The sequence below is a fragment of the Nycticebus coucang genome, chromosome 15 (assembly GCF_027406575.1).
Source record: "Nycticebus coucang isolate mNycCou1 chromosome 15, mNycCou1.pri, whole genome shotgun sequence".
Lineage (NCBI taxonomy): Eukaryota > Metazoa > Chordata > Mammalia > Primates > Lorisidae > Nycticebus > Nycticebus coucang.
In genome coordinates, this window is record NC_069794.1 from 12,287,411 (window position 1) to 12,308,860 (window position 21,450).

The 21,450-nt window shown below is 47.6% G+C and overlaps 1 long non-coding RNA gene across 4 annotated transcripts in view; it reads left to right on the forward strand.

The window, feature by feature from the left end:
* The first annotated feature begins 698 nt into the window (after positions 1 to 698).
* LOC128566530 (uncharacterized) overlaps positions 699 to 21,450 on the forward strand; it is a 111,812-nt gene continuing 91,060 nt past the window's right edge. For all 4 annotated transcript variants that reach the window (XR_008374577.1, XR_008374578.1, XR_008374576.1 and 1 more), the window contains exons 1-2: positions 699 to 826; positions 17,118 to 17,180. This is a non-coding gene — a long non-coding RNA (uncharacterized LOC128566530). The remainder of the gene's footprint in view (positions 827 to 17,117; positions 17,181 to 21,450) is intronic.

The following is a 21,450-nucleotide window of genomic DNA, read 5'->3' on the forward strand; positions in this document are numbered from 1 at the left end:
GGTGCCACTGGTACTAGGGTTTAGCACCCTTAACCCTAGATCCATTTGCAATGTATGTTCCTGCATCCTGGGACGTGTGCCTCAGGGCTCCCTCCAGGCTTTTGGATAAGAGACAGTCTTGTTTCTCATCAAGAACCAAGCTGCAGAAGTCCCTACCTCTCCTGTAGAATTTAGATCTGTGTGCGATGGGTGGCAAAAGAGCTCTGATCAAGTCCGTCTTGAGATGCGGACCCAGGGTCCTCCTCCCTACTGACAGCTGGCAGCCTTAGCTCCAGGCCAAGGAATGCCTGGCCTGCTCAGGAGTCCCCAGAGGTGGGCGGTGGAGAGAGGTAGAGAGCCCAAAACAACCCACTTTCGCTAAATCAAGCACTGGAGTTCCCAGGCCCAGCCGCCTACCTGAGCGATCTCTTTGGCACATCTTGCCTCATTCCCCTTCTCTGTACTCCCTACTGCTATACTTTTTTGCATGCACAGGCCCCTGGTAAGGGATGCCGAAAAATGGCCTTTTGGTCCGCAACGCACGCTCGCGCACACAGACTCACGCACCACTTAGCCTCCTCAGCCCCTCCCCACCCAGCGCACTGGGCACACGCTCGGGCTCCAGGCACCTTGCCAAGAGCGCGCGAGCACCCTGCGTGGCACACTGGCTGAAGTTCCTGCACCAAGTGGCGGGGGTGGAGTGAGGAGGGAGGGGTGGGCGGCAGTGCACGCCGCCGACTGCCGGCGGTGCGCACAAGTTCAGTGCTCAACTTCCCGCTCTTAACGAGACCCGGGATCCCTTTGGAGAGGCCCTCGGGAGCTGGCGGCGGGGCTGGGAGTGGCGTGGGTAAGCTGGCCGGCGCGGGGCGCGGGCGGCGGGGCACAAGGGCGCGACAGGAGAAGGGCTTGAGGGTGCCCTCGGTCGACCGGGCGCTCCGAGGAGTCAGCGCGAGCAGCTGTGACTTCACCTATTAGCCCCGATGTCTTTCCGAGGAGCCTGGTGGAGTTAAACAGCCCACAATGGCGCTCTGGGGCGCCTCCAGCCTGACCTCCACCGGGTTTAATAGTTTCATAGGAACTTCATTAAATCAATTACTTAGTGAGCACATCATCATTTATTTGTAATTAGCGGCGAGAAGCGCGTTCTCTCCCCCAGCCCGGTCCCGGGTCCCAGCGGGGTTGACGAGTTGTGCAAGCACTTTTGTTTGCTCGAGTGTTGACTCCCGGCATTATTCGGTCAGGGTAATCTTTACGTCTCAATCTAGCATCCAGGGGGTGAAAAAAAAAAACAAACAGGGCGCAGGCCGGAGGCCAACCCTGCGCTCGCAGCCGCCCCAGAACTCGGCCCTCGCGGGCTAACAGGGCGCATCTCCGCGGCCTCCGCTCCTCCGTGGCGGAATGGGCGAGGGCGCCACTGAGGCAGAGGGGCAAGAGCCAGGCTTGGGGCACCCCGAAGGAAAGTAGCGAAGTAAAGGGAAGAGGGGCGAAAGAAGGAAACCAGGAGCAGGGACGCCAGGCCTGCAAAGCGAGCACAAAAGGAAAACGTCCAGGCTCGTGCACGTGTCGGGTGGTGTTGGAGGGGGAAATGCATGTGTGTGCGCGCGCAGGAAGTGCGTGAAAATCACCTCCATTTCAGCTGCCTCGGGGCTGGGCGGAGAGAGAGGAGCCGGAGCTGGAGGAGCGGGCTTGGCGTGCGCAGAGGCAGCTTGCTGGGTGTCCAAGCTGCAAAAGTACTTTAATATCGGGGCTGCAGCTCTGGGCGCAGCTCCACCGCGGCCCACAAATTACTAGCGAATGGTTAGCGAGGAGCGGGTAGTTGCTGCAAGCCGGACCAGACTTTGCGCGTGCGGAGCTACGCGAGTAATTGCTCCGCGAGGAGTCGTGATTTCCTTTCGAGTGTAATCATCTTTCCCCCCCACACTGCAGCGCTGGCCAAATACCGTGCAGATCCGAGGAGTTTTGGTTCCCTGGGCCAGAAACGTGGGCGACACGCCCCTACGTCCTGCCCCAGCCTGGATTTCTCCTCCCAGTTGGAAAGTCCTAGCATAGGAAACAAGCGCGCAACTTCGGCAGGCTGCCCCCGCTCAGGAAACTGGAAGGGTCGGGGAGGCAAAGGGTACTAGATGAGCCGATCAGGTTACTTCGGGAGCAAGCTAGTGGATCAACTGTTGAGGTTACCCAGCTCTTTGCGATGGGGCTTCCAGAAGAAGCAGTGGCCCCAGGGCATCCTTGAGGGAAGTCTCTTAGACTCTCTGGGTTTGTGATTTTTTTTTTTTTTTTGGTAGAGACAGAGTCTCACTTTATCGACCTCGGTAGAGTACCTGGGCGTCACAGCTCACAGCAACCTCCAACTCCTGGGCTTAGGAGATTCTCTTGCCTCGGCCTCCCGAGTACCTGGGACTACAGGCGCCCGCCACAACACCTGGCCCTTTTTTGTTGCAGTTTGGCCGGGGCCGGGTTTGAACTCGCCAGCCTTGGTATATGGGGCCCGCGCCCCACCCACTGAGCCACAGGTGCTGCCCTGGGTTTGTGATTTTTTTGAGGAGTGAGTTCTGAATCTCTGCACAGGTTTTTATGGCCAGGCCTAGCTGGTTTGGGATAATTCTTGCAGTGGGCGTGTGGAGGCAGTTACCTTGTTGACTTTCTGAGCAGTGGTTCAGTGTAGACTGGATCAGTGTTTGGAGTATTTGTCCTCTAGTGGGTCCGAGGAGAGCCTGGCCTCTCCGTGGGTGCCGGTGTGGTGAGGCAGGGCCTGTCCTGGAGTAGGAGTGGGCCGGGAGCACTCTGAGGTGTGGCCCAGGCCTCTGTGGTTGTGAAAGTGGTTGTGCTTAGCTTGATAGTGGCCCTGAGGACTCCCATCTGGGAGCCAATGCTGTGATAATGCTTTGGGCTCCCAGGAGGGTGTTCTGAGCCTTCTGCTTCCTCAGTCATCCAGTCCTCTGCCTGTTTCTCCCTTTCCTCAGGTAACATCATCCTATACTCATTCTGTTCCTCTTTTTAATTTCCTTTTCTGCATGGTTGACTCACAACTCACTTAGCCCTCTAGTCCAGGGTTCTTAGGTGTCCTTTGCCTATGGGACTAAGGACAAGGAAGAGGGGAGGATAGCTGGGATCCTGTTTCAAAATAGGCTTCCCTCCAGGGCTTTTGATCTGCAGAGATCTGATTGTGGTGCCCAGCTGCTGCTAGCCAACACTGTGGGTCAGCCTGAAGACAAGGACCATCACCCAGCCAGTCAACAATCTGGGAGAAGCACCTTTTAAAATATAAAAAACTCCTGTTAACTTTGCATCCCCCCAGCCCACATCCCCAGTGCGTCTGCGCTGAAGTAGTTAAAACAGTCAGACTTCCAGAAGAATTACCAGGAAAAGAAAATCTGTGTGCATAAAGCAAATACAATTTTCTTAAAAGTATCTGGGACTGGGCAGCGCCTGTGGCTCAGTGAGTAGGGCACCGGCCCCATATGCTGAGGGTGGTGGGTTCAAACCCAGCCCCCACCAAACTGCAACAAAAAAAATAGCTGGGCTTTGTGGCAGACGCCTGTAGTCCCAGCTGCTCCGAAGGCTGAGGCAAGAGAATCTCATAAGCCCAAGAGTTAGAGGTTGCTGTGAGCCGTGTGACGCCATGGCACTCTACCCGAGGGCGGTACAGTGAGACTCTGTCTCTACAAAAAACAAAAAAAAGTATCTGGGACCCTAATCCAAACACAGTTACTACTTAGAGTCTGTTGTACACATTTCTGCTCCAGTATATGGAATACATATGCCTGTTAAATATGTATTGATCAGACGGGTCTACACACACACACACACACTATTATGATGCATCTAAATCCTACTTTACAAATTATCAAGACCTACAAATCCTGAACCTAACCAAATTTAGGACATACAGGCCAGGTGTGGTGGCTCACGCCTATAATCCAGTACTTGAGAGACCGAGGCAGGTAGATTGAGCTCACAGGTTCGAGACCAGCTTGAGCCAGAGCAAGAACTTGTCTCTAAAAATAGCCTGGCATTGTGGCAGCACCTGTAGTCCCAGCTACTTGGGAGGCTGAGGCAAGACAATTGCTTGAGCCCAAGAGTTTTAGGTTGCTGTGAGCTATGGCACGATGGCACTCTATTGAGGGCGACAAAGTAAGACTCTGTCTCAAAAACAAACAAACCAAAAAAAATAAAAATTGCAGGAAGCAAGAGTAAGAAAGATTGCATTTAAAATAAAATTGAGGCGGTGCCTGTGGCTCAGTTGGTAAGGTGCCGGCCCCATATACTGAGGGTGGCGGGTTCAAACCCGGCCCTGGCTGAACTGCAACGAAAAAATAGCCCGGCGTTGTGGCGGGCGCCTGTAGTCCCAGCTACTCCGGAGGCTGAGGCAAGAGAATCGCTTAAGCCCAGGAGTTGGAGGTTGCTGTGAGCTGTGTGATGCCACGGCACTCTACAGAGGGCCATAAAGTGAGACTCTGTCTCTACAAAAATAAATAAATAAATAAATAAAATTGAAATGTAATTCACCCCTGACTTCTCTCCTCACTCCTCCCCCCTCTCTCCTACCTCCTATACCACTTAATAAAATAAACTTTGGAGAAAGGAAAGGAAGTCAGGGAAGCATTTTATGGGCTGGCAGGGAATTTGTTGAAGTGGTTGATACAGAAAATCTGGATGCTGGCTGTGAGGTATGCTTAAAGATACTCAGATTATGCATCTCTCTCCCCAATTTAAGTCCTAACAGCTTTTAACCCATTACCTGGCTCTGTTCTGATTATTAATCAGACCCTGTTCTGATTCTGCCTCAATGGGCTATGTGTCCCTAGGCAGCCCTACTCAAGGCCCTCTGTATCGGGAGCACTGTGCTCTGCTCCCCACCTCACAGTCAGTGGAGCTGCCCCTTGCAGGATGGTGGGACCCTTCCAGCCCCATCCTCTTAATTGACAGGGGTCCTTGCCAACTGGACCCATTGGTCTGAAAACTAATAGGCTTTGTGCTTACTGACTGTCCTCCTCTCTGTCAGATGGGCAGAGAGATGGGCATCTCTTGTCGCCAGCTATGAGTTTCATCCTTCTAACCCTGCACAGAGAAGAAAGTCTGACGCTGATATATCCTAGACGCAAAAGCCCATGTGGCAGGACCCTAGAGTTCTCAGCAACCTGGTCTTGGATAATGATTTGCAGAAGGGGAATTTAAAGGAAGGTCCAGGGGAGACTTGGTATGAAAGACACTGTGCCAAGGCCTTTCTCTTTTTAGGGTAAGGGCAAAGCTTTGACTGCCCTAGCCACTTCTTAAATAAACTCACCCAAAAGAGCAAGTATCAGAAAAACCTGTGGCCTAAAGGCATTTCTGTTGTGATCCTGATAGAAACTCCTGGGTGAGTTCTGGGCTCTGCTGGGCCACCCCTCTGTGCCCTCAACATTGGTGGATCCCTGCTTATACCCTTTAGGGATAAAATCATAAAGTGATTGTAGGCAAGCCTTCCTCAGGGAGAAGAACACCAAGAGACAGAAAGGTTAAGTCCAGGAATTTAGTCAGTGCTACCCTCCACGCCTCCTGCAATTTTAGCCTTTGACTTATATATCCATGAAGCAGAGAAAGAGGGCTGGAGTGGTCGAGAGACAGAAATGTGCCTTCAAAGAATTTTAGTGTCCTTGGCCCCTAGCAAGACTGGAGGACTTACAATATTTTCTCAGACTCTGCCAACCTGAATGATGCCTGTTAGGAAGGAAGCAGAGAAATTTCATCCTGAAAAGTATCTGTCTTAGTTCTTTAAGTTCCTTTTTGACATTGGAAGGAAGCTTTTTTTTTTTTCCTTGTTGACAGGCATAATCACTATGCCCCCCCCCCCCTTTTTTTATTAAATCATAGCTGTGTACATTAATGCGATCACGGGGCACCATACACTGGTTTTATATACCATTTGACATATTTTGATCACACTGGTTAACATAGCCTTCCTGGCATTTTCTTAGTTATTGTGTTAAGACATTTATATTCTACATTTAGTAAGTTTCACATGTACCCTTGTAAGATGCACCATAGGTGTAATCCCACCAATCACCCTCCCTCCACCCATCCTCCCCCTGCCTTCCCTCCCTCTCCCCCTTCCCCATATTCTTAGGTTATAACTGGGTTATAGCTTTCATATGAAAGCCATAAATTAGTTTCGTAGTAGGGCTGAGTACATTGGATACTTTTTCTGGAAGGAAGCTTTAATAGGAAGGTTTCCCTGGGCTCATGGTTGTCTGGAGAATGGTAGCACAACATTCCTTGGGTCCTGGGCTACACTGAGTGTCAGCTCCCAGGCCCTGGGGGCAGAGCTGTGGGACATAATAGCAGAAGATACCGGAAGTTGTAGAGATGCCTAATGTCTATTGCTTATATGTTCTTCCCCACTACGTAAAAAATTGTGGTAAAATATATATAACATAAAATTTACTATTTCAACCTTTTTGTTTTTGTTTAGAGATGGGGTCTCACTTTGTTGTTCAGGCTGACCTCAAATTCCTGGATTCAGGCTATCCTGTAGGCACAAGACCCCAGGCCTGCCTGGCTTTAACCATTTTTAAGTGTACAATTCAGTGGCATCGAGTATATTCACATTGTATGCAACCATCATACCATCCTTGTCCAGAACATTTTCATCCTCCCAAACTGAATCTTTCTATCCCTGAAATAGTCGTTCCCCATCTTCCTCCCCCAGCCCCTGGCCACCACCACTCTACTTTCTATCTCTCTGAATAGGACTACTCTAGGTACCTCATGTAAGTGTGATCATACTGAATTTGTCCTTTGGGGTCTGCTTACCTCATTTAGCATAATGACTCAAGGTTCATCCATGCTGTAGTATGCATCAGAACTTCATTCCTGTTTCTTTTTTTATTGTTGTTGTTGCGTAGGGCTTAGCAGTACTGAGCTCAATGGACAGTACGTGCAACCCTAAGATAAGGATGGTTGGCGCGTTCTTCCTTTTTATGGCTGAGTAATATTCCCTGTGTAGGTAGGCCATGTTGTGTTTATCCTTCTGTGGATAGACCCCTGGGTTGTTTGCACCTTTTGGCTGTTGTGAATAATGCTGCTATGAACCCTGGTGTGCTTACATGCTTTTATGTGTACATATATAATATACTGTTTATGAACCAATTCAAACACTATAAAGAGGAGTTCCAGCCAAGAGTTTTAGAATATCAGATTTCTGACTTGGATCTGGGTTTTTGAGGTCAGCAAAGTGCAGCTGGAATTCAAATAAGAGCCAAACTGTTGTGTTCCAGTTCCATGATGTTCACTGTGTATGTGTGTGTGCATGTGTGTGTTCAGACCTACCCAGTGCTCCCGCTTCGGAGGAACTATTAACACATTAATATTATCAATAGCAGGCTGTGCCTCAGCCATTAGGGATTTATGAAAACATCTGAAGCAAGTCGTTTCAAAGCGCTGATTTGTTTTATAGTCAGTAGTACATTTTATGACAGGCTCTTTTGCCAGCAGAATGAGTGCATAAGCAGCATACACAGCTCAGTAGACGGAAACTGGTGCCCTGCACTGCCCTGCAAATTTGTGTTCCGGATCCCTTGGGAAGCTTCTGCAATTTGCAGACAACTACTGACCCTTTGCTTAAGGATCACCCCCGAACCAGACAGGGAGTATGCCCCCCTTCATTTTTAGCAGTAGAAAGAAAAAGAAAAAACAACTATAGTTCTCTTCCCTTTTCTGTTATTTTTCTCTAACTGAGGACACGATAAGAATGCCAATACCCAGTAAACCAAGGCTGAACACTTCCTGGCCAATGTTGCTTTTTTGTTGTGACTCCCTCCCCACCCCTGATTTTGCAGAATTTCACCAAGGCAAATTCTCTTGTTCTGAATTCAGTAGTCTCAATCATGTTGGGAACAGTAGTGCCTAAGGAAAGGGACAGACAGGCCATTTGGGGAAGATGGACATATGATTCCCAGGAGCCCAGTGACTGTTCTTCTCCATTCAAATGTCTAGGCTCCTCCCCACTCCACTCCCACCATCAACCAAAAAAGAAGGGAGTAGAACCTTATCAGTGTGGAAGGGAGGGCACCCCCTAACCTTGGCTTGCCACACCTGGAATTTGCTGCTCACCCCTAGACCTTTCTCTCTAGGATGAGAGATAGCTCTCGAAAGTTCCTTCTCAGCATTCCCAGGGAGCAGGGTTTGTAATATTTCACAGCAGCTGTTTCACATTTCTCTACCTAGTTATTAGACACGAAAGGGAGTAAATTAAAATGGCAAAGTAAAATGAAATAAAAGGCGTCTTTTCTTTCTGTAAAGAGACAACACCTAATTAAGGAATATTTGAATCCCACAAAAATGCAGACTCTCTTGGGTGACATAAAACTCCTTTTAAACCAGGAACAAAACCCAGAAAATTAGGGACAGGCCCAAGAGGTAGTCCTTTAAAACAAAAAGCTCCCTCCTCTTGAGACTTTTGACTTTTTTCTCCCTTCCTTTTTTCCTCTTCCACAGTCCTGGGAGAGTATTAAACTCAAACGACTCCTTTGAGTTGGAGTTTTCTGGGCCGCAGCCAGCAGAGCGTACCGCCAGCTTTCTCCCTTCCTGCCAACAGGCCGGGAGCCTTGTTTTCTTCTCCCCCAGCCTCCTCCCATCCTTCACAGGGTCTTTCAGTTCCCCCTCTCAGTTCCATCCCAGTTTCTCTTTTCCCTCCCCATGCTGGCATTTTTGGGACACTTTCTCTGGCTCCCTCTGGTTCTGGCCCACTTCATCTTCTAGTTCCTTTCCCGGCATAGCTGAGCAAGTGGACCTTCTTTCTTTTTCTCTTTGCCTCTTAGCTTGTTCTTTTTCTTTTTTTTTTTTATTGTTGGGAATTCATTGAGGGTACAAGAAACCAGGTTGCACTGATTGCATTTGTTAGGTAAAGTCCCTCTTACAACTGTGTCTTGCCCCCAAAAGGTGTGTCACACACTGAGACCCCACCCCCTCCCTCCTTCCCTCTCTGCTCTTCCTTCTCCCACCCCAACCATGTACTAGGTCATCAATTGTCCTCATATCAGAATTGAGTACATAGGATTCATGCTTCTCCACTCTTGTGATGCTTTACTAAGAATAATGTGTTCCATGTCCATCCAGGTAAATATAAAGGATATAAAGTCTCCATTTTTTTTAATGGCTGAATAGTATTCCATGGTATACATATACCACAGCTTGTTAATCCATTCCTGGGTTGGTGGGCATTTCAGAAGATGCCAGAATCCTTGGCTTCCTTCAGCTGGATTCCACCTCAGGTTCCAAATCCAATGCTTTCCAGCCCTGGCTGCACTGTAGGTCATGGTTGTTGCCATTGACCGTTACATGAGAACTCTCTCCTGGGGCACCCACCGGGAGTAAAACTCAATAAATGTGGTGGAGGCCGAGAGTGGTGGCTTACGCCTGTCATCTTAGTACTCTGGGAGGCTGAGGCCGGAGGATTGTTCCAGACCAGCCTGAGCAAGAACAAAACTCTGTCTCTACTAAAAATAGAAAAACTGAGGCAAGCGGGTCGCTTGAGCCCAGGAGTTAGAGGGCAATAACTTAAGACTCTGTCTCAAAAATAAAATAAAATAAAATAAAATAAATAATTGTAGGGGAGAGAGAAGCTGTCTTAGCTCAGGCTTTCCCCACCTCAGTTTTGCTAGGGCTGGGCCTTTTTTTTTTTTTGAGATGGAGTCCCAAGCTGTCCCCCTGGGTGGAGTTCATGGTGTCACAGCTCACAGCAACCTCAGACTCTTGGGCTTAAGCGGTTTTCTTGCCTTAGCCTCCCAACTAGCTGGGACTACAGGCGCCACAATGCCCAGCTATTTTTTTGTTGTTGCAGTTGTCATTGTTGTTTTAGCAAGGTTCTACCCACCAGCCCCAATGTATGAGGCCAGCGCCCTACCCACTAAGCTACAGGCGCCACCTCCTTTATTTTTTTATTATTATTTTTTGAGACTGAGTCTCACTTAAGTCACCCTGCCTTCAGTAGAGTGCCGTGACATTGCTCACAGTAACCTCAAACTCTTGGGCTCAAACTCTTGGTCCTTGCCTCAGCCTCCTGAGTAGCTGGAACTGTAGGCGCTGGCTAGGACATCTGGTTATTTTTCTATTTTTAGTAGAGATGAAGTTTTGCTCTTGCTCAGGCTGGTCTCAAACTCCTGAGCTCAAGCTATCCACTCACCTTGGCCTCTCAGAGTGCTCAGATTACAGGCGTGAGCCCCTGCGCCCAGCCTTAGGGCAGGGTTTTTACTATAAGTAGTTGTGACTGAGAGGAAAGAAAAGAAAGGTAGGATAGGCTAAGAAAATATGAAATGACGTACATTCAAATAGCTACAAATTAAAGAAATTCTTAGCTACAGCTCAACCCAATCTTGTTTTTCTGGGATTATTATTTTTTTTTTCTTTTTCTTTTGTTTTTTTTTTTGTAGAGACAGGGTCTCACTTTATGGCCCTCAGTAGAGTGCCGTGGCCTCACACAGCTCACAGCAACCTCCAACTCCTGGGCTTAAGCGATTCTCTTGCCTCAGCCTCCCGAGTAGCTGGGACTACAGGCGCCCACCACAACGCCCGGCTATTTTTTGGTTGCAGTTCGGCCGGGGCCGGGTTTGAACCCGCCACCCTCGGTATATGGGGCCGGTGCCTTACTGACTGAGCCACAGGCGCCGCCCATGGGATTATTATTATTATTATTATTTTGCTTTTGATGGCTTGAAGTTCCTGCAGGATTTTTCCCAACATCACAATGCAGAGGATGGAGCCAGAGCTTCCCAGATTCCTGCTTATTAGACTAAACAGTAAAAGGAAATCTTTTTTTTCTTTTGAGAAATAAGGAGAGTCTGTTTTGTTGGCATTTCCTTTTGGGATGGATCCCGTGTCTGGCTTTTCTTTTTTTATTAAATTGAGACAGAGACTTACTTTGTTGCCCTCCTTGGTAGAGTGCTGTGGCGTCACAACTCACAGCAACCTCAAACTCTTGGCTGAAGAGATTCTCTTGCCTCAGCCTCCCAAGTAGCTGGGACTACAGGCGCCTGCCTCAACGCCTGTTTTTTTTTTTTTTTTTTAAAGCAGGCCCAGGCTAGGTTCGAATCCACCAGCCTTGGTGCATGTGGCTGGCGCCCTTCCCAGTGAGCTACAGGCATTGCCTGGCTTTGTTTTATAAAAGGGTAAGTCCAGATGTGTGTGGTGGCTCATGCCTGTAATCCCAGCACTCTGGGAGGTGCAGGCGGGCATTGCCTTAGCTCAGGAGTTTGAGACCAGCCTGAGCAAGAGCAAGACGCCCCCTGCCCCCCAAAAATAGCCAGGCATTGTAGTAGGTGCCTGTAGGCCCAGCTACTTGGAAGGGTGAGGCAAGAGAATTGCTCAAGCCCAAGAGTTTGAGGTTGCTGTGAGCTATGACAGTGCATCACTCTACTGAGGGCGACAAAGTGACACTCTGTCTGAAGAAAAACAAAAGGGTCTGCTTTTTCCTGAGGTGCTGCAGACGCACTGCCCAGGCCTGGGAACCACCTTCAGGCCCTCTTCTGCCTTCTCATCTCTGAAACATGGGCAGAAAAAAGACCCCCAACTTCTCTAATTCTTTTCTTTTCTTTTTTTGATTTGATTTTGCGGGGTGTCTGGCTGTTGTGTAGGGGTGAGAATGGGAACTGGAAATCCTGGGAACAGACCACTGCAGTGGTCCAGGTGATGTTCGGACAGGGGAGAGTGCACAGATTGGGGCCAGTTTCATTTGACTCACAGACAGTACCTGCTCATCCAGGGAGCGCAGAGGAGGGAGGACCAGGAGATGATCAGCAATTTGACTTTAGAGCCACTGGGTGGGTGGTGGTGCTGGGAGGAAGGGCAGAAGCCATTTGGGACAGAAAGCCAGTTAGGTGGAGGTGCCAGGTAGACAGAGGCGAGGACTGGTTTGGAAGCTTTGGGGCATCTGGTCTTTACCGGGGTTTAAAACTACAGACTGAATGAGATCACCAAAAGGGATTGTATGAAAAGAGCAGGATTCCAGAAACATCATGGAGACATTTTGTTGTCTCCATGGAACAGGGCCCAAGTAAGACCCAGAAGGAGCTCACGGTGAGGCAGGAGGTAAGTAGGAAAGGGGACATCACGAGAATCAAAAGCATATCAAGAAGGCTGAGTGGTCACTCGATTGGGGGTCATAGGGCTCAGTGATGACGTTGGTATGGAGATGTGGAGTTTCAAGGCTGGCTGGGTCAGGCAAGAGTGAGAAGCGTCAGGCAGTGCCCTGGAGGGTGGGAAGGTGGGGCCCAGAGGTATGGGCAAGTTTTCTAGACAAGACTGGTGGAGCATGTTTGTGCACTGTGGTCCCAATGGCCTAGTGGGGCAGGGGTAGTGGAGGAGACATGCTCGAGATTGATGGCACTGGAACAAGAGAGAATGGGGGTGGGGGTGGGGCACATGTTGAGGGGCAAGTGTTTAAAACACTTTTTTGTTGTTGTGGTAAAATATATATATCATGAAATCTACATTTGGACTCTTTTTTTTTTTTTTTTTAGAGACAGAATCTCACTTTATCGCCCTCAGTAGAGTGCTGTGGCATCACAGCTCACAGCAACCTCCAACTCCTGGGCTTACGTGATTTTCTTACCTCAGCTTCCCGAGTAGCTGGGACTACAGGCACCTGCCAGAAAGCCCGGCTATTTTTTTGTTGCAGTTTGGCCGGGGCTGGGTTTGAACCCACCACCCTCAGTCTATGGGGCTGGCACCCTACCCACTGAACCACAGGCGCCGCCCTGGACTCTTCTTAAGTGTATAATTCAGTGGCATTAATTACATTAGTACATAATTGCATATTGTACAACCATGCTGTATTGTTTCCAAAACCTTTTCATCACCCTAAAGCTAGACTCTCTGTCACCGTTAAACAGTCATTCCCTTGCCTACTTCCTGCAAGTGGGCCCGTTTTTGATAAGAACAGGACACTTCATCCCTAATAGCAGGTGGGGAGGCGCAGCCCGAGGCTTGAGGGAGTATCTGTCCAATTGCTCAAATTTTCTCACTGAAGCCTGGGTGAGGAAAGGGGTAAGTGTGTAGGAAGAAGAAAAGGTGAAGAGCAGGAGGATGGAGAAATTAGGGAAGCATGTAAGGATTCATGGCAGGAGGGTCAAATGTCTGCTTGTTATTTGCATACTTGAAATTAAAATGAAACCAGACAACAATGCTGAGTGGCTTTTGTTTGGTTTGGTTTTTGTTTTTGGAGATAGGGTTTCCCTCTGTTCCCCAGGCTGCAGCACAGTGGTGTAATCATAGCTCAGTGCAGCTCCCAACTCCTGGGCTCAAGGGATCCTCCCATCCCAGCCTCCCCAGTAGCCAGGAATACAGGGGTGCATCACCATGCTCAGTTAATTTTGAAAATTTGGGGCGGCGCCTGTGGCTCAGTGAGTAGGGCCCCGGCCCCATATGCCGAGGGTGGCAGGTTCAAACCCAGCCCCGGCCAAACTGCAACAACAACAACAAAAAAATAGCCGGGCGTTGTGGCAGGCGCCTGTAGTCCCAGCTGCTCGGGAGGCTGAGGCAAGAGAATCGCGTAAGCCCAGGAGTTAGAGGTTGCTGTGAGCTGTGTGAGGCCACGGCACTCTACCGGAGGGCGGTACAGTGAGACTCTGTCTCTACAAAAAAAAAAAAAAAGAAAATTTTTGTAGAGATGGAATCTCAATATGTTGCCTAGGCTGGTGTTTTGTTTTTTTAACTTTACTTTTTTTCTTTTGCTGGTTTGGTTGATTTTCTTGTTTGTTTGTTTTTTTTTGAGACAGGAGTCTCTGTCACCCTGGTAGAGTGTCTCATAGCTCATAATCAACCTCAAACTGTTGGGCTGAAGTGATCTGATCCTCTTTGCCTCAGCCTCCTGCGTAGCAGGGACTACAGGTGCCTATCATGATGCCAGGGTAGGTTTTTCTATTTTTAGTAGAGATAGGGTCTTGGGTCTTGCTCTTGCTCAGGCTGGTCTCAAACTCCCAAGTTCTGCGACGCTCCCACCCACCCCACCTTGACCTTCCAGAGTGGAGGATTTCAGGTATGAGCCACTGTGCCTGGTCTAAGGTGGCATTATTACATTCACATTGTTGTGCAGCTGCCACCTCCACCCATCTCTAGAATTTGTGCTGTCCTCAGGACACAGTATAAGTCGTATTCTCCCCTCTCCCAGCTGCTGGCAACCACAGGTTGAGTGTTTCCCACCTGTGTCCAGGTGCTGATGTGGAGTGGGGGATGGGTGAGTTATACCTGAGTGAGAGGGTCAAAGGGGAGGTGGGGTGGCTGTGAGGAGTGATTACAAAGTGGATCGTGTAACTGAGCCTTGGTGGGCAACTGGAGGCAGGAAGAGGGGTCCGTGGGTGTCTGGGGAGTCCAGAAGATGTTGACATTGTCTTTCCTTTTTCATGATGCTGTAGATGGCAAGAGTCAAAACTCATTTCAAATGTATTAATTAACATGGTTCCCCATTGCTCTTGACATCTCTGAAGAATGTTCTACCGGAGGGCTCCAAATGGCCACTTGAGTCACCATCATTATCTCCTCCTCCTCCGTGCCATAGACCTGAGAAAACGTTATAGGTCCTTAGGACGCCCACACACCCTGCACCTAATTAGGTAAGAGCAGGGGCATATGGTGTTTTACACGGGGAGGGAGGTATGTCTTCTATGAATAGCACAGCTATGGGAACAGACAGGCTGACAGATGATTTCCCTGTATCTGATCACACAATATGGGCATCCTCACTGTGTGAAAACCCCCAAAGCTTCAGAAACTTGCGAACATCCTTCTTGCTTTCTGTGCCTCCCTGTTTGCTTTTCCTTGCAAAACTGAAGTGGAAGTGGGAAAGTCTTTCTCAACCGCCATGGGCTCTCTACCCTGAAATTTCCTCAGGGTTTGCACAGTGCTGAGCTATTTTCTGCATTGATGATGAAATCCTCTCTTCTTCACAATATACCGCTCTCCTTTCTGGAGATTGCATTTTCTGGTTTTGCCTAGATGTGTGTTTTGGGGAGCCTATAAACACTAATACTGAAAATGCAGTTGCAGTGTGTTACAGGGCCACACCTTGGAGAGCAATGCTGGCGGGACTGTTTGTGCAGTGCAAGTGTCTTTAATGATGAGGCACAAAACCACAGGGGGTGGGTTTTCTATAATGGGAGAAGCTGAGGCCAGTCATGTCTTGTATCGTAGTATTAGATTTACTGTTTGATAGATAAGCCTAATCTCAAATAGTGTTATGTTTCTAATAATACTTTAGAAGACATAGGTCATGAGAATGACAGTTTCTTTTTTTTTTTTTTTTTGTAGAGAAAGACTCTCACTTTATGGCCCTTGGTAGAGTGCCGTGGCCTCACACAGCTCACAGCAACCTCCAGGTCCTGGGCTTAAGTGAGTCTCTTGCCTCAGCCTCTGGAGTAGCTGGGACTACAGGCGCCCGCCACAGCACGCGGCTATTTTTTTGTTGCAGTTTGGCCGGGGCTGGGTTTGAACCCGCCACCCTCGGCATATGGGGCCCACGCCCTACTCACTGAGCCACAGGTGCCACCCCCCCCCCCTTTTTTTTTTTCGGCCGGGGCTGGGTTTGAACCCACCACCTCTGGCATATGGGGACCGGCACCCTACTCCTTGAGCCACAGGCGCCGTCCTAGAGAATGACAGTTTCTTAAATGTTTATAACTAGCATGACATTTCAGTGCTACCTTGAATTGTGTATCAGCAGTGCAGAACCTTCAGCACTGATGGTGATGCTCACTGATGCCTGAGCTACCCAATATGGGGACTACTAGAGTCTCATGTCTATTGAACGCTTGAAAGGTAATGAGTGCACAAAAGCCCTGAATTGTTAATTTTATTTAACCTGAATTTAAATGGCCACCTGTGGCTAGTGGCTGCCATATTGGATGGCACCTTCTTCAGTAGTAGGTACTAACTCCCTGATGAGCTATAAGCTTTTCAATTCACATAATTTCAATTAAACTTACTCAATATTAAAATTACTATGTTGTCTTTGGCTCTGGGTAATAGGTAACGGAATAACCAGGTCTATCCAGGTGAGCGGTTTATTTTTGTGCTGTAATAAGAAGCTTAGTGGTAGGCAGGGAGGACTGATGTTGGGAGAGGGCTTGGGAGCAATTTTGGTTTCCAGATCTGACATCTGTAGGGATGGTGTTTATTTTTACAGTTGTGAGATGGCTGCTGCACTTTCTAGAATCAATTTCTGACAGGAAGGAAGGAGATGGAAAAAGAGCAAAGGACAAACAGAAGGCTTCCCAAAGGCAAATAGTACAACTCCAAGATGCAGAGAATTTGGCGGTAGATAGCCCAATATGTATATTACTGTCCTTCAACCCAACAATCTGACTTCCAGAAATCTATCCCAAATGGCATCAGGCATAAATACAAAATGGTTCATGTACAAAATAATTCACTGTAGCGTTATTCATAATAGTAAAAAACGGGAAATAACCAAGTATTCATCAACATGGGACTGATTGGATAATCAATGGCACAGCCACACTATGAAATATTTTACAGTAATGAGAAAATGAAGGAGCATTGTGCATGGAGCTCTGGAGTGATCTCCAGTATTCATGAATATTAAATAAAAAAGAATAAGAACAACATACCTAGGTATGGATTATATGGCTGCATTGGTACATATCCTCATAGGTAAGAAAGGCAAGAAGGAAATACATATATGGTTGTATTTGCAAGAGAAACAAACGTACACAAAATAAACATTTACCTTTAAATGAAGTGGGAGGAGAAGGGAGGCAGGCGGAGGTCAGGGAGTGAAGTGAGACTGTGCATGGTCCTTACTCAGACTTTGGGCTTTGAAATCATCTAAAGCCATGGTCCCTCTACCCCCAGACCAATACCAGTCCTGTTAGGAACTGGGCCACACAGCGGGAGGTGAACAGTGGGTGAGGGAGGGAAGCTTCATCTGTATTTACAGCCACTCCCCATCACTCACATCTCTGCCCGCGCTCCTCCTCCTGTCACAATAGCAGCCGCAGTAGATTCTCATAGGAGCCCCAGCCCTACTGTAAACTGTGCATGCTGGGGATCTAGGTTGCATATGCCATATGAGTGACAGCAACCAAAAGGAGATTATGGAGTAGATTGGACACAGTCGACACACTGACAGTGTCACTATCTCCCAACAGCCCCAGATGGCCCATCGAGTTGAAGGAAAACAAGCTTGGGGCTCTCCCTGATTCTGCATCATGGTGAGTTGTGTAATTATTTCATTATATGATATGAGGTCTATCCATAGAATAGAATGTTATTCAGCCTTAAACAGGAGGGAAATGCTGATACATGGTGCAATGTGGATGAGCTTTGAGAACATTACTCTGAGTGAAATAAGCCAGTCAAATAAGGACTAATACTGTATGATTCCACTTATATAAGGTACTTAGAGTAGGCAAATCCATAGAGACAGAAAGAGTGGCCAGGGGCTGGGGGTGGGGGATGGAAATCTGCGGTTTAATGGAGACACAATTTCAGTTTGGGATGATGAAAAAGTTCTGGAAGTGGATGCAGATGATGGTTGCACAACATTGTGAATGTACCTAATGCTACCGGACTGTCCACTTGAATATGGCTGACCTGGTAAGTTTTATGTTATATATATTTTACATTAAAAAATGTATTTGTGGGCAGCGCCTGTGGCTCAGTGAGTAGGGCACTGGCCCCATATGCTGAGGGTGGCGGGTTCAAGCCTAGCCCTGGCCAAACTGCAACAAAAAAATAGCTGGGCGTTGTGGTGGGTGCCTGTAGTCCCAGCCGCTCTGGAGGCTGAGGCAAGAGAATCGCGTAAGCCCAAGAGTTAGCGGTTGCTGTGAACCATGTGACACCACGGCACTCTACCGAGGGCGGTACAGTGAGACTCTGTCTCTACAAAAAAAAAAAAAAGAAAAAAAAATGTATTTGTTGGCAGCGCCAAGGTAGCTCGCATGCACCGAGGCTGGCAGGTTCCAACCCGGGCCGGGCCAGCTAAAACAACAATGAAAACTGCAACAACAACAAAAAAAACAGCCGGGTGTTGTGGCGGGCACCTGTAGTCCCAGCTACTTGGGAGGCTGAGGCAAGAGAATTACTTAAGCCCAGGAGTTGGAGGTTGCTGTAAGCTGTGATGCCACGGCACTCTACCGAGGGCGACACCTTGAGACTCTGTCTCAAAAAATAAAGAAGTTACAACTAATTATATTACCAAGGGGGAGAGAAAGATTACACATTGAGTAGTACGGGTGATTCTGCCTACCAGAATGGGCAGGTATTTTGGCAAAGAGAAAGAAGTGTAACTCATTTTAATTACCATGCATGGAAATTACATGACCTGTGTGTGATAGTTTGTGCAAATATGGTAAGCTGGCATTAGGAATGAGTTATATGACTATTGTCAGACATCTGGGTCTCTATGGTTTTCTCTATAGGACAGGAATTCTTTCTAAGCGTTTAGCACAAAAGCAACACATTTGGGTACTTTTCTCCTTTGTTTTATGAAATATCCAAGAGATTAAAGAAATGAAGAAAGTCAAGGGGTCACAAGCTCCTAAATATCACTCTTGAAAGTGTTTTTTGTCCTCAGTGAATTTTTAATACAGTATATTGAAGAACTGTCAGGAAGATAACAAAAGCAAAGACTTTGATATTTAGTTTGAAACAAGGCATAGAGACATGAAATTGGAATTGAATGATGGGAAGAATTTCAAGAGAGAAACTGGGCCATACTTTCTGGTTTTTACTGTACATGTCAAACAAAACCCACCTTAGGTAATTGTTATTAGTCTGTCATCTCGGTTAGACCTTGAAACCTTCAGAGGACCCTGACGCTTTTAGGGTGCTTAGTACCATACTCAGGGGAACATATCCTTTCTGAGACATGGTTAAGGGTATTTTCTGGATCCTGAAGTTGGCCTGTGTGTCTGTGATTCCTAACTTTTCTGTGACAATATTGAGTCCAACTCAAACCCGTCTCGTGCACACGTGATTCCAGCACCGGTGGCTCAAGCACCGTCCTCTCACATGGCCTCGCAGTGAGCCAGGCAAAGGAGGCTGTGCGCAGACAAACCGTGTGAACCATAAGAAACGGTGCTGGGTTTTCTAATATTTATAGTGTTCTGAGAGCAGTGAGGATGGAGCAGCTCTGCTTGGGACAAAGCTTCAAAGAACTGGGAACTTCCAGGCTGGGCCTTAAAGGATGAGTAAGAATGGCACCAGGTGAGAAGTAGAGGAACATTCCGGGCATAAGGCGTGCCTATGAAAATCCAAGGGGTTGCTGGGCACAGTGACGCACACCTGTAATCCTAGCACTCTGGGAGCCAAGGTGGGTGGATCACTTGAGCTTGGAAGTTCTAGACCGGGCTAGAAGTGAGATTCCGTCTTTATTAAAAATAGAAAAACTAGCCAGGCATTGTGGTGGGCACCTGTAGTCCAGCTACTTAGGAGGCTGAGGCAAGAGGATCGCCTGAGCCCAAGAGTGTCAGGTTGGTATGAGCTGTGATGCCACGGTGTCCTACCCAGGGCAACAGAGTGAGACAGCGTAAAAAAAGAGAAGAAAACTCAAGGGTTTGTCATGGGACTGCTGTGCTTGCGTGTAGGAAGTTTGGGGGAGAGGATTAGGGGATGCAGGGCAGGTCATGGACAGGAGCAGTGTATTGGAGCTTCTCTGTGAAGAGCATGAGGTTAAATGCAAAGTTGGGCGGCAGGGGCGCAGCTGCACAGCTTCCAGGTGCTGTTCACAGCACAGTCTGCATGAAAGTGCCCTGTGGTGGTGGCATGCCTGGCCCGTGTGGCTGTACCCACTGGCTCAGCTAATGGTTGTCGAGTGATTACTACTATATACTGAGAGCTCCATGTATTTTATCTTATTTAATTCTCACAACTACTCCATGAGCTCAGTTCTCTTTTTATCCCCGTTTTATAGATGAGGAAACAGAGGTAAACAAAGGTAAGCTTGTTTGCCTGATTAACCCGGGCAGTTTGCCTTTGAAGCCAAAGTTGCTTCCCAGTTGTTGTCATACAAGCATTCATAGGAAACAATGCTTTATGACACAATGGAAAAATGTCGAATAACCCCAGGGGCCCTGCCCCAGGGACTCCTGTGTCCCAGGCTGCACCCTGAAACCCCTGACAGCAGGGCTCAGGGTCCTGGCACTCCTGTGACCCATTTCCACAGCACCCTGGGTGGCAATAGGATCCCTGCTCTAGAGAAGACATTTGAGGTTACTTTTCCAGCCAAATTCTGGTTATATTATAGTGAAGCTCTCAAACAGAGTGTAGGAAAAATCCTGTTTATTTTAGGGTTCTGGAGTTCGTGGTTTTGTGGGTTTTACAAGTTGACGGGTAAAATGGGTATGTACAAAACTTGGGCTCTGGAGACAGACAGATCAGGTTTTTGTCACATGACCTTGGACAAGTGTTTGCTCTCTCTTAGCCTCAGTTGCTTCATCATTTAATAATAAGGCTGTAATAAGTAGCCACTTCATAGACTTGCTATATTAGATGCAGTAGTTTATGGAAAGTGGCTGGTGTTGCCGGTGAGTCTTCAGGTACAGTTGGCCTCTTTCTCCCTTCCTTCTGCCTGCCTCTACCCATTTTTGTTCGGAGCCCCCTGAGTCTGTGCTGGAGGGCAGTGGTTTGGGCTGAGCACAGAATAGCCATCCATCAGCAGAACCACTTCTCTTTACTTATGAAGACATACATAGCTAGTGACAACACTCTTTCTTTAGAACTCCTTTCTGGTGAGAGTATCCTTGAGTTTGGTTGGTAAACGTTTATTGCTGTCAATGTGTCCATGGAAACAAACCAAATCTTGTTACATCTTCCCACACTTGTTCTCGTGTGGTTATCTTCCTCATTTATTTTATTATGCCATAATATATAATATAATATAATATATATAATATTTTTATTGTGGTAAAGAACACCTAATATAAAATTTATCATCTTAACTTTTTTTTTTTTCCGAGACAGAGTCTCACTGTCACCTAGGTAGAGTGCCATGGTATTATCGTGGCTTATAGCAGCCTCAAACTCTTGGGCTTGTGCAATCCTCTTGCCTCAGCCTCCCAAGTAGCTGGGACTATAGGGACCTACCACAACACCTGGCTAATTTTTCTGTTTTTAGTAGGGATGGGTCTTGCTCTTGCTCAGGCCAGAAGTCCTGAGCTCAAGTAATCCACCAAACTCAGCCTTCCAGAGTACAGGTGTGAGCCACCATGCCTAGCCATTTTAACCATTTTCAAGTGTACATTTCACTGGTGGTAAGTACGTATATTCATAATTCTGTGAAAAGTTTCTAGAACTTTTTCATCTTACAAATCTGGAACTCTGTCTCCCTTGATCAACAACTGATCTCCCCCTTTCCCTATCCCCTAGTAATTACCTTCGTTGTTTAATTTTTCAGAAGACAATTCAGTTTCCTAATAAGATAAACATTTTGCCCTGCTAGTCTAACAAGTTACTTTTGAAATTATGACTAGGTTAAATACT